This window comes from Colobus angolensis, unplaced genomic scaffold (genome assembly GCF_000951035.1).
Source record: "Colobus angolensis palliatus isolate OR3802 unplaced genomic scaffold, Cang.pa_1.0 Scaffold145, whole genome shotgun sequence".
In the NCBI taxonomy this organism is placed as follows: Eukaryota; Metazoa; Chordata; class Mammalia; order Primates; family Cercopithecidae; genus Colobus; species Colobus angolensis.
Window position 1 is genome coordinate 2,538,011 of NW_012114544.1, and position 12,808 is coordinate 2,550,818.

Consider the following 12,808-nt stretch of genomic DNA (forward strand, 5'->3'; position numbering starts at 1 on the left):
CAGGGGAAGCTGGCATGGATAATCGTTCACCAACTCTTTGCTAACTCTTCCACCCTGAAGTGACACACATTACAACAGATAGTTCATTAGCCAAAGTAAGCCACATGGCCATGCTTAACTTCAAGAGGATGGAGAAGTGCAGTCCTTCCCTGGCTCTGGAAAAAACCAAAAACCAAAACTACTGGTGACCTCTGTAGAACTGACCACACCTCCTTGGAGAGCCCAGAAGTTGCTGTCTTTCAATTCATTCTTTAATACGGCATGGGACGACCCTTGGGAGTAATATAAATACTTTATCCTTTGAGGTTCACAGGAGTTATGAAACAAACCCGTATTAAAGATGATTTATGTATTAATAATTAAAAATTAGATTTTTAAATATTATGTAAATATCAGGCTATTTTCCCCCAAATCAGTGATCAGCGGTAATCAGTTGTAGCGCTCTCCAAATGCCATCTAAACAGATGGCTGATGGAAGTGATTGGATGTGTTTAGAGTTGCCAGCCCTTCTTATGCTTCTGATGCATCTTACACCTCACAGTCACTCAAAGGCCCAGTAGCTCAGACCTTCTCCATCATCAGAGCCACTTCAGACTCCTGGGCTCTGGGGATCTGATCTTTATTCCCTGCCCTGTGATTGACTCTGTCAGTCACAAAGCAAGGCTCCAGGTTCTTCAAAAGCAAGCAGGGAGTCATCCAGACTCACTCAGTCGTCCTGTGTTCTACACTCACTCCGTAACTTCCCTCCTTCCAAAGATACAATTCTAGGCCAGGCTCAGTGGTTCATGCCTATAATCCCAGCCAGGGCAGGGGAGTCATTTGAGGTCAGGAGTTTGAGACCAGCCTGGCCCACATGGTGATACCTGTCTCTACTAAAAATATAAAAATTAGCCAGGTGTGGTGGTACACGTCTGTAGTCCCAGCTACTTGGGAGGCTGAGGTGCGAGAATTGCCTGAACCCAGGAGGTGGTGGTTGCAGTGAGCCAAGATCGCGTCACTGGGTGACAGAGTGAGACTCTCTCAAAAACAAACAAACAAAAAACCAAAAACAAAGATACAATTCTAACCATAAGAACCAGGAGTATATTCACAAGTGTAATGAGTTTGGTAGCCAATGCTCTTTTAACCCAAGTCAATGGACTATTACTCTGACATGCCAAGAGCCAACCATGATATGATTGAAAGAGCTTTTGCATTAGAATATAAAGACTGGTTCAACTCCCAGCTCTGCCATGTTCTAGCTGTGCTACCTTGGAAAAATCACTTGGCCTCTCTAAATCTTCATTGGTAAAATTAGGATAATTACACTTACCTTCTAGGATGGAGTTTCCTATTGATAAAATGTAAATTATAATGCCTACCTCTTGGGGTCATGGAGATTTAAATTATTTTGACAAAGATAATTTATGGGAAAAAAATATATATATAAGTATGTATATCCCAAGCTGGGAACTTCTTCCCTCCTTTTTTGCTTGCTAATTAAGAGTCATAAATAAAATGCTGATGAGCTGCAGTCTGCCGTCTGTGCTGTAGCTGGAGGGCTGTTTTGACTTAGCCTGACAAATGGCTAACCAGCCGCTCCCACTATGCCCAACTCAAGTGTTCAGCACTGAGAAATCCAGCTACTGCCAACAGCATCTTATAAACTTGTCACTATTTACTTACTTGGTGACAGTGTTTTTGTTCAGTGATCATCCCTGAGATTTTACTCGTCAGGGTGTGTCTGTTTCTCTCAAAATGCCAAAATGCCATTTAAATATAATGCTTTTTCAAACCACATGAAAATAGTGAAGGTCTCTAAATGAGACTTGATGCCCTTGTAGTTCATCCCCATTGCAGTGCAGTTGGGATGGGATGTTGTCTTTACAAAGCAGTAGCTGCATGTGCACAGGGCTTTATTAAATGGACACAAACTTCAGAGCTGCTTCAATAAGCTACTAGTCGGGATTTCCAGGTAACCTGTTGAGTGGTGTGCTAGAGACAGCTCATACAAGCTTGGAAGAACTGATAGTTACATTTTCAGGAATTTTGCAAGGTGTTTGAAATCATGTTGGTAGAGTGAAATTGGCCATGGTGAGAGTGTTTACACCATGGAAATTAGCAAACACTACAAAATCAGGCATTTTCTCCCAGAGGGCTGGTTGCTAAACGTTTACCAGCTCAGCACTCTACAGTATAACCAAATCTTTGTGCACCTGGGTAAAATGCAGATGTGACTGAGAATGGGGGAAGGGGCATCCCAAATCAGAAGTATAAATAAAACCATGATGCAGGACTCACTTTTCTTGAGTCCCTGCTGTGTGCCAGGTTCTATGCTAGCCTAGATTGAGACTGACATATATCAGGAGGTACCTAGCAAATTAATGATGTGCGGCCTACCAAAATGTTTTCATATGAAGGACAGAGAGCCTCCTAGGAGCTTGACTGCAATTTGGTCATGGGAAGGAGGAAATAATGCTAGTTATAACATGGTACTTGTCACTCAGGTTTTGAGCTAGGCCTAGCTGAGATTTGTAGAGGGTGGGTTGGGGAAAGCTTTAAGTAAAAAACAGAAAAGGTTGCTTTGGGAAAACTCTGTAGGACAAGATGGCATTATTTGGATTTGGCATCTTGTTTGTTCCAGGACCTCAGCTGCAGTAGTTTTGGGACAGCAGAGGCTTGGCTGACTCACAGAGTGCAGTGGGGTGGGCTCCCTTGCGAGCTCTTTTGCAAGAGCACTTTGTGGAGGACACGGTGTGAACAAAGAGGGGGAAAAGGACAGTAGAATTTATTTTGATGACCCCATATGTACTGGTAAGGCAAAGGGGTAACTGGTTGCACATACATTTTCTCAACTTATCCTCACAACACCCTTATGAGAAAAGCATTATCATATCCTCTTTGTAGGTGAAGAAACTGAGGCTTGGAGGGTCCGAATAACTTGCTCAGTATCACAGAAAGTAAGTGGCAGAGCTGGGATTCACACATGGGGCTGACTGCAAACCCTTCATGGAGCCTCTGTGACCACCCTGAATTCATGTCTGCATGTTCATTTATCTTTTTCTTCTAATTTTTGGGGAAGAAGTCTCTCTCTTCTTTCCAAGGTCAACCTTTCCACTCCTGCCTGTACCTGCCTGAATTCTGTACCTTCCTAATTCCTGCTCCAGAGTCTTTGTAAAGCACCCATTTGCTCTATTGTGCATCGTTAGCTTTTCTTCTGTCAGTTTATTCATTAATCTTTGCCATCTATTAACAGAAATGAATGACTGTATGGGGACTTTCTTAGCCTTCTCTGTTAGCCTTTCTGTTGTACTGAACACAGAACACATTCTCCTTTACTCTTGAAACTCTCTACTTTCCAGCTTCTGTGATTGGTTTTTCTCTTCCTTCTCTGGTTATTCTTCTGATCACTTCTGGCTCTTCTCCCTTTCCCAACTCATGAAATAGAAGCATTACTCCAAGAGTCTGGTGTTGGCTGTCTTCTCCTTCTTGTGGTCCCCATGACCTCAGCACTTTATGCAGACAAATATATGAATATATCTACAGCTCTAGTTAGGAAATGAGCAGAAGTAATCCAATTGGGTCCCCAGGACCAAGAGCAGTCTCTGGCGTGTAGTGGGTACTCAATAAACAGTAGGGATTTCAGGTGAAGAGAACATTGTGAACAGAGGCTGTGCATGTATGTATTGATTTATTTGGAGGATACCCCTTTCAGGCTCTTGAACTCCTCAAACTCAAGAACTGTGCCTTTTCCTGATTTTTAATTTCCTGATCCAGCATAGTACATAGTAGCTGTTCAATAAATGTTTGCTGAATGAATGAATGAGTCCAAGGTTGATGATAAATTGATGCAAAATTGCGGCAGTCCTTATATAGGAATTTATGCTTTACTGTATGTGCAGTGGGCTTGCAGCCATGCAAGGCTTTTTCTCATTTGAGTAACTCAATTGAAGCTGAGCTTCAGGATCTGGCTGCCATCAGCATTGAAACCTTGTGCCATCTTCCTCCCTTGCCCTTGCTGTTCCATCTCTAATCAGTGGCCCAATCTTGTTGATTTTACTTTCACGTGTGGCTTTATGGCTCGCATTTGTGTTTTTGTTTCTGTTCTCACGGCCACTTCCCAAGGTCAGCTCTAATTACCTCTTGTCTGGATGTAAGCATAGGTCACTCCCCACTCTGGTTGCTGTTGATCCCTTTTCTGTAAGCCACGGGCTTGGCTATGCTACTGATGACTGGCTCTGTTTGAAAAAAGAAAACAGAACAAAGCAGAATTGGTTCTGGGAAAGCAAGGATAAAGAGGGCTAAAGTAACACTCCATTATCTGCCTTTAATCCCACAGGCCCTTAAAGCTGTTGCCTGCTTTGGGTTTTACCCTTGAGTTGCTTGAGTGGGCTTATCCCCTCATTGCTCCTTATAACAAAGAGTAGGATCCATTCTCACAATAAAGTTAAATTGTAGGGAAAGAAAGCAGACCAATGGGAAGCTTGTGCTTGACTATGTTGTTGAAAAGAGGCAAAGGAAATGGAAGAACAATCCTTTAGAGAAGGGAGAACAAGAGAAGGGAAAATGTAAAAGAGGAGACAGGAGAAGGCCATTAAGATAATAATTCTAGATGAAAGGAAGAAAAAAAGGAGAGAAGACCAGAGCTGAGCTCCTGCCATTTTTCATAGCTAATTATGATTAAATGGGCCGTTTCTGAAAATGCTCAATAAATGTGCACTATTACCTTAAGGTTTGCTCTATTGCTGTGCATTGCATGGGCATTGCATGAACTTTATCAGGCCAGAATTTTACCTAATAAAGCAGTGAGCTAATGGACTTTAGGGGGCCTCTCTGGGGACTCTTGAGCTTAAGCAATTTAGGTCAGTGTTATGCAAAGTGTGATCTGCCTTCTGCAAGGAGGTAAGTACAGAAATCCACAGTCTGTATTTAGAAACTTTATAGCATTGCACATTGCTACAATGATGTGCAGGAGGTGGGTGGTACCAGTTGAGAGAGCCAGAGCCAGAGAGATCGTGGGCATTTCTTCCCATTTTTGCAGCTCAGTAACTTCACTGTGGTAGCTTGAAATCAGCCATAATGGGAGGTATTTTTATCATGCAAATTGACAAATGCTACAAATCAGGACTCCTCCCACCCTTAAGAACCGGGTGCTAAACATTTGCGGCACGCCACTGCTTGGCTGAGAAGTCCAAGCATCTGATGAGGAAATACTATGGAACGGCATGTTGTTCCACTTTCTTGGTGAGTTACTTGTGACTGGAGCTGCCTACCCAGACATGCAAGGTAGGATCACCTATCTGTCAACAAAGGAATAGAGGAAATTGGTCCTTCACCATAGGGAGTTTGAAATGCACTGCCCTAGATCACCTTCAGCTTGTTCTGAGATCCAACAGAGTATTTCAACAGAGGTCTTCATGATAACCAAATGGAATAGCCCACTGGTTTAGAAACCTCCTACTCCAGATTTTGAGTCCTATAAGACAGTTAGGATCAAGGGTAGCTGTGGCAGACCCAGCTGGGGCAGAGAAGCCAAATGTGAAATAGCAGAAGGTATGTGTATTATTAGTCTGTTAGGGCTGCCATGAAAAATACCAAAGAATTGGTGGTATAAACAACAGAACTTTTTTTTTTTTTTTTCACAGCTCTGGAGGCTGTAAGTCCAAGATCAAGGTGATGGCAGACTTAGTTTCTCTGGAGACCACTCTCCTTGCCCTGCAGATGGCCGCCTTCTTGCTGTGTCCTCACATGGTCTTTTCTTATTTGCATGCAAATATAGAAACCCTGGTGTCTCCTCCTCTTCTTACAAGGATACCAATCCTCACCCTTATTACCTCATTTAACTACAATGATCCCTTAAAGGCTCTATCTTGAAATACAGTCACCTTGGGGTTTGGGACTTTATACAAAATTTGGGAGGACACAACCCAGTCTGTGTCAGTGTGTCCCTGTGCTTTACCTCTCAGAGCTCACTCTGCATTCCAATGAAGCACGGTGTAGTGGGTCACAAGACTGGAGACAAGGAAGCTTGACCTGACTCCAAGGTCTGCCTTCCCGTTGGCTGTGTGTCTTCGGGCACCCTAATCTTTCTTATCCTGCATTATTCATCTGTAAGATGAATATAATACAAGGGCTTCCCTCACAGTGTCGTCATGAAGATCAAGTGAAGTCACGGAGGTAAGCTTTTAGCACAGTGTCTGGCCCATGATAGGTGCTTAATAAATGTATACTTTTAATTTATGGTTTTGCTCTATTGCTGTGCATTTCATATGCAGTATATTTTTAGGTCACAGAGGAGGTCTAGGTGTGGAGAGCTGATGCAAAGAGTCTTCTGTCTCATTTTTAGATCCCCAATCTATGGTCCTCATCTTCAGTATCACGGGTAAGAAAAGGCCAAGGTTTTTCTGACACCCCCTGTTTTACGCATTCCCTCTGAACTTGCTAAGGCTGACTTTGGGTGGAGAGCCACGATTTCTTGAAGATCAGTAATGCCAAAGAATCCAAAGGCATCACTTGTAAACCAATGCCCTAGTGGCCTGGCCTGCAGTGGGGTGAGAGGCATCAGAAAACACACAGGAACTGAGAGTCAATGCGCTAGGAAGTGAACCAGCCCCCTCGAAGGGGCTAATTTTCCCAGCATGTGAATAAATTATGTAAATAAATATCTGTACATATTTATAAACTCTGCTTCTGAAAGATCTACCTAGGTGAATTTATTTGACTTTTACCCACTAGAAGAAGTTTGTTTAAACAGTATTACCAAGAAAAATCATGTAGTCAAATTGTTAGACTTTAAAGACAAAATGGGCAATTTTATACATGAGGAAACTAATATGTTTTTAAAAATCTCCTGGTGTTTTAATTTGAAGATGAAAAGTTTTAAATTAAAAACACAAAAATAAGATTCTTAGATGAAAAATAAAGTATATTATACCTCGTTCAATATTCTTTTGAATTCAAATTTTGGTGATCAGAAAAAAAGATGCATAGGCTTTTACTGCGTAAGATCTTGCCAACATGCTATACCTTTTACTGCCTGGCATTGATTTTCCCTCTCACCCACTCCAGGCATTCTCACTTCTGTTGGATGCCCCTTCCACTTTCTAGCAATCCCCAGCCTCATCAAGGGCTATCCCTCCTCCAGTTCCCACCTGAAGTCCTGTCTCTCTGATCTTGTCTTCCCTGACTACTCCTGCTTGGAAAGAAATCTTCCTCACCCGAATCACTCTAGCACGTTTACTAGGTATTGTTAATTTGCCAACTAATCTCATCCACGTTTGCAATGCCTTTCATGATATCACCTTGAATTGCATGGTTTTAGGGCTTGTCTATCTTTTTAAGCTGCAGGTACCCTGAGAAAGGGACCTCATCTTACTCTTTGACACTCCTCCCCCGTTTAGTGATAATTAGCTGTGTGCCTTTTATAGAGTAGGATGTCACTGAATGTCACAGAGTTGATCTGCTTTTTCCTGAAATGGTTAAGATCATTTATGTTAATAAGTGTGTGTCTAGTCAAACTTATAGCAGTAAGCACTGAGGCTTTTTCTTTTTTAATTGTAGATACCAAGCTGGAATTCTCTAGTAAATGCTCCTGGAATGTAATCTGGGGGTGCCATTGTTCCAGTGAGTTACAGTAATTTTTAAATCTAACTCTGGTGTGAAAGAGACCTGGGTTGAATTCTAGTTTTCTTGGTTACCAGCTCTCTCACTTTGGGTAAATTACTACCTCTCTGTGATGGTTAATTTTAGGTGTCAACTTAACTAGGTTAAGGGATTCCCAGAAAGTTGGTGAAGCATTATTTCTGGGTAAGTCTGTGAAGTGGTTTCTGGGAGGGATTGACATTTGAGTCAGTGGACTGAGAAAGGAAGATCTGCTCTCACCCAGTGTGGATGGGCACCATTAAATCAGCTGAGGGCCTGGAGAGAACCAAAAGGCAGGGAAAAGGCGAATTTGCTCTCTCTTCCGGAGCTTCTCCTGCCTTGTACATGAGGACTTCAGGGTCTCTGGCCTTCAGACTCTGGGACTTTTGAACAGGCAGCCCCGAGGTTCTCAGGCCTTTGGCCTCTGACCAAGAGTTACATCATTGTCTTCACTGGTTCTGAGGCCTTGGGACTTGGACTGAGCTATACCACTGATTCCTCTGGTTCTCCAGCTTGCAGACTACCTGTCATGGGCTTCTCAGCCTCCATAATCACATGAGCCAGTTTCCATAATAACCCTGCTCTTGTCTGTCTGTCTATCTATCTATCTATCTATCCCTTCTATTGGTTCTGTTTCTCTGGAGAACTTTGACTAATATACTCTCTGAAGCCCAGTTTCTTCATCTGTTAAGTGTGAGTAATAATAACACCTTATCTCATAAGGTGGTGGCAAAGGAGTAAAATAGAAATAGTAGCACTCAATGAATATTAGATTTTTTATCATTAATATTACTGTGACACACAGAGATCAAAAAGTAGAAAATGTACCCATGGCTGTCAGTCTCCATTCATCTGAACCAAGGGTAAAGAGTAAGACCGGGCCGGGTGTGGTGGCTCACGCCTGTAATCCCAGCACTTTGGGAGGCTGAGACAGGTGGACCACGAGGTCAAGAGATCGAGACCATCCTGGCCAGCATGGTGAAACCTCATCTCTACTAAAAATACAAAATAATAATAATAATAATAATTAGCTGGGCATGGTAGTGCGTGCCTGTAGTTCCAACTACTCTGGAGGCTGAGTCAGGAGAATTGCTCGAACCCTTGAACCCAGGAGGCAGAGGTTGCAGTTAGCTGGGATCATGCCACTGCACTCTAGCCTGGCAATGGAGCGAGACTCCATCTCAAAAAAAAAAAAAAAAAAAGTAAGACTGGCACACCAGTGGCGAGTTGGCCATGCCGGACCTGGGTCTTCGCTTCCCTGTGCCCAGGGCTGCTGGATAAGGAATATAATATTTCCTGTGCAGAATTCAGAAGGAAGACTTTCCCGTCTAGGAAGAGTTGACTTGTGAACCACCTGTGACCTCATGCTGTCATCACCTCCCCACATCCCACTTCCCTTTGTAAAGCATAAAACATTTTAATACCTACAAAACACTGTATTTTGTGTTGTTACTCTGGAGTTGGGCAGGTTGCACTGTCAGTACAATCTTATTCATTAAAGATAAGTCAGCAGGACATTTGGCCTGGAATAAATGATGGAACAAAGTCAAACCATATTCAGTGTTTTCTCAGAGATGTTCAAGAAAAACAACAACTTTAGTGGAAGAAGAAGACAGGAGCCCAGGTCCTGTGTTTCACCAGGACAGCCGTGCAAAGCAGAGGCTGCCAAAAAGGTGCAAAGTGGTTTGTCAGCTCTTCTGCATGTTCTAACAAATTAGATATGCATCCCAAAAGGTATACTACAATATTAAAGCTTATTTATACACACTGTAAAGTTTCCCCTGAGTGTCCTGGCAGGCACGTGCACGGCTGGGCAGTATCCGTGGACTGATTCCTTTGTGAATTACATGGAGCTGACAGGGCTGAAACCCACAGCTGACTTGGAGGAGGATGGAAGCTTGTGCTGGGCGAGGGACTAGGCCCCTCTGTGTAAGTCATATTAATCTCCTCTGAGCAGAGTGGTACAAAATTACTAAAGCTGCTTCTTGAAGACGCTTCTAACGCAGTACCTAATGAAAATGTCAGGTGTGATGAGTTATTAGTTGCTGCACTGCTGTTCTGAAGTCCCAGGTATTTCTCTGCCTGTTATCTGTGAATGTGAGTTTTGTGGGGAAGGCAGTCACAGGCTGAGGAAAGCATCAGCAGTTGTGTGTGTTGACAGGCCTGTAAAGTGAGTGAGGACAATGAAGCTGGTTGAAGTGCCCCAGGAAATGGCCAGACTTCCACAGTGGAGGTGAGGTGAAGAAGTGAGCCCTGGCAAAGGTGTGTGGGGAGAAGAAGCTGCCTGGTGTATGATGCTGAGTAATAATATAACCCAAATCATCTGACTCTGCAGATTTGAAAGTTGCTATTATTATTAAGAATTCAGATGGGAAAATAAATATGGTTTGGGTTATTTCCGTAGTCATTCCAGAAATCCAGGCTCAGTTTGGCATTTATTGACATAACTGTTTATTTTGGATCCGTGTAGAAGTTTGTGTCTTTCTGACTTGCATGATACTTCAGCCTTTCCTTGGAGTCTCTGCAGCTTTTCTTCCTCCCTTGCTCACGTTCAGTCATTGTCAAATGGTTCTGTGCAAGTTAGTCTTTCTCGACCTCCATTTTTTTGGATCCTGCCTTTGTTCGATCTCGTTTCTCTTTGCCGCCCTCCTTGCCTGTACTCTGTCCAGTCCAGGCCCTCTGGACCTCTTGCCTGGACCTCCAAGCTCTCCCTCCTCCCATCTCTTCCCTTTCAATCTTCCTACCCAGAACACAGCAGTAGTAACAGCTAACACCATTTAATAGGAACCCTTTCTATGCCAGGTGCTGGGGTTGCTATGTCACATACGTTATTTGTAATGTTTGCAATAACCCTGGAAATGGCATTATTACCTCCATTGTACAGTTTAGAAGGCACCAAAAGGAGGTATATAATGTGCCCACATTCATGCCAGTTAATGAGGGGCAAAACTGGAATGAGAACCCAGGGCCGCTGGGTCCCTCAGTTCCTGCTATTCCCTAACCACGCTGCTCTCTCCGCTCAGAATCCTTCAGTGGCTCCCATTGCCTAATAGATCAAGTCTGGGCTCCTTATCTTGGCTTCCGGATCCTCTAAAATGTAGACTGCTAGGTTTCCAGGCTTTCCTCTCCACCCCTCACACATCCTGCTCTTTAGCCGAAAAAACAGACAAAAACCCCAAAACAAAAAAACCATTTTTATTATACCCGTGCTTTCCTTCCTAAGTGCTTTTATATGTGCTATTTCTCCTGCCTGGAGCAGAGACTGTCACGCTTTCCTCTGCATAAGTAAATGTTGCCCAAGAAAACATTGAACAGAGTTGGGCTAGAGATCCATTTATTTTCTGGTTCACAAAGGGCATATTGGATCTTTATTAAATAGTCTAAAATGTCCTTTCAATAGTGTTTTTCTTTAATATCTTTTTAAAAGACATTTAAAGTGAATCAGAACGCAATTAAATGATTAATTGCTGCGGCTGGATTCTGCTGCCCTCAGCCTCTGTGGATGCTATCTGACCGATTAACCTCCATTTCTGAGCTCTGTCTGATTGAGGGAGGCAATGACGGAAAACGCTTGGCCTGTCACATGACTGATCCTTGCTGTCATGAGCCATCGTTTTCTAACTGCAAGCTTTCATTTTCAAAGCCCTGGCATGATTTCAGGAGCTGTAAACCCTCATGTGAGTAAGTGAGCAGTAAGAACTGGCAGTTTTTCAATCTTAAGTCTCTCCAGCTTTAAACCCACATTTAGCTGTGATTCTTTTTTTCTCCTTAAATTGGACATTTTTTAAGTGAATACCTTTTTGATAAATAAAGTGGGGTGAAGGTGAATTTGACTGAGACAGATATGGATTGGTCCATTTAGGGCTGACCCTGAAAAAAAAAAATCATATCAGTCTTGACATTAATTCCGTAGTCAGAGTAGGTGAGAGAGGAGTGGATGAGTATATAGGGTTCCCAGCCTTCCCAGTACAACCATGGATTCTCGAGTTGGAGACATTAAAAATGTACATGAAGTTTATGATTTAACTGGTAGAGATGGCCCACAATGCCAATTTGGACAGGCATTACTCTAAATGTCTTGGGGAAGGTCAGGAGACATCTACTCCAAGGCGTAACTTCTAGGACAGTTTGTGGGGTATCAGGGAAGGATATATCATTGGAAAGATTTCTAGTTGCCATACATAAATAATTGGGCTTCAGTTTTAATGCAGAATTAACTCTTCTCAGTGTGTTGTTAGCTGGACAATGCAATTATTACTTTATTTACGTTAGTGTTTATAGGTAATCTGAAAACAAAAGTGTGAATATAATATGAACTATCTCAAAGATTTGTCTCTGCTTGATAGTTTTATTTCAAATTTATATATCAAATGTTCCATTACCCTTTTTTCATTTTATTTTTTAGCTTTCAAAACAAATTAGCTAGAGGAGGAAAGAGGAGAGGGAGAAACTGTGCACACCACCAGAATGTTATAGTTGGCAATATCATGAAAGCAATGTTGGAACTTTATACTCAGGTTTTGATTGTGCATCTATCTCTTTGCTGTCTTCTCCTTTATCTTCATCTTTACCAAGTAATTATTGACCATCAAATGCCATTATGATACCATCTTAAGAAATGGATGTAAAGAATTCTACAGGAAAAAAACCACATTGTTAGTGTATGAAATTTATTTAGAAGACAGTTACAGACACATATAAAAATGATAGCAGCTTATGTTTACGAAGCACTCACTATATGCCAAGCACTTTCTATTAGCTAATAATAATATTTGCTCATTTAATATTAGCTCAAATAGTAATATTAATATTATTAGCTCATTTAATCCTCTCGACAACTGTATAGGGTAGGTACTATTATCCCTATTTTATGGATAAGGAAATTAAGTCAAAAAGAGATGAAATAATTTGTTTACAGTCACATAGCTAGGAAGTGGTAGAGTCACACGTTGAACCCAGGCAGTCTGAATCTGGAATAATAATAATAATAAAAGGTATAACCAGGGTGAAAACTTGTTTTGCTCTTTTCAGGTTTCCTAGACTTTCCATCACCACCAGTGACAGTAGTATGGAATTTGGAAGAATGGAAGAGAAACTTAAGTAGAGAGATGGTGAAAGAGAAGAAAAAATGAAGAAAGATGCTTGCAAAAATACTGCCGTGGGTCCTGAGATGAAGATTCTGGGATGG

General features: G+C 42.1%; 1 long non-coding RNA gene across 1 annotated transcript in view; it reads left to right on the forward strand.

Annotated features, from left to right (window-relative positions):
- Positions 1-12,808, forward strand: part of LOC105507193 — an 85,402-nt gene that overhangs the window by 23,487 nt on the left and 49,107 nt on the right. Inside the window, exons 2-3 of the long non-coding RNA XR_001001054.1 lie at positions 9,193-9,354; positions 12,652-12,807. This is a non-coding gene — a long non-coding RNA (uncharacterized LOC105507193). The remainder of the gene's footprint in view (positions 1-9,192; positions 9,355-12,651; position 12,808) is intronic.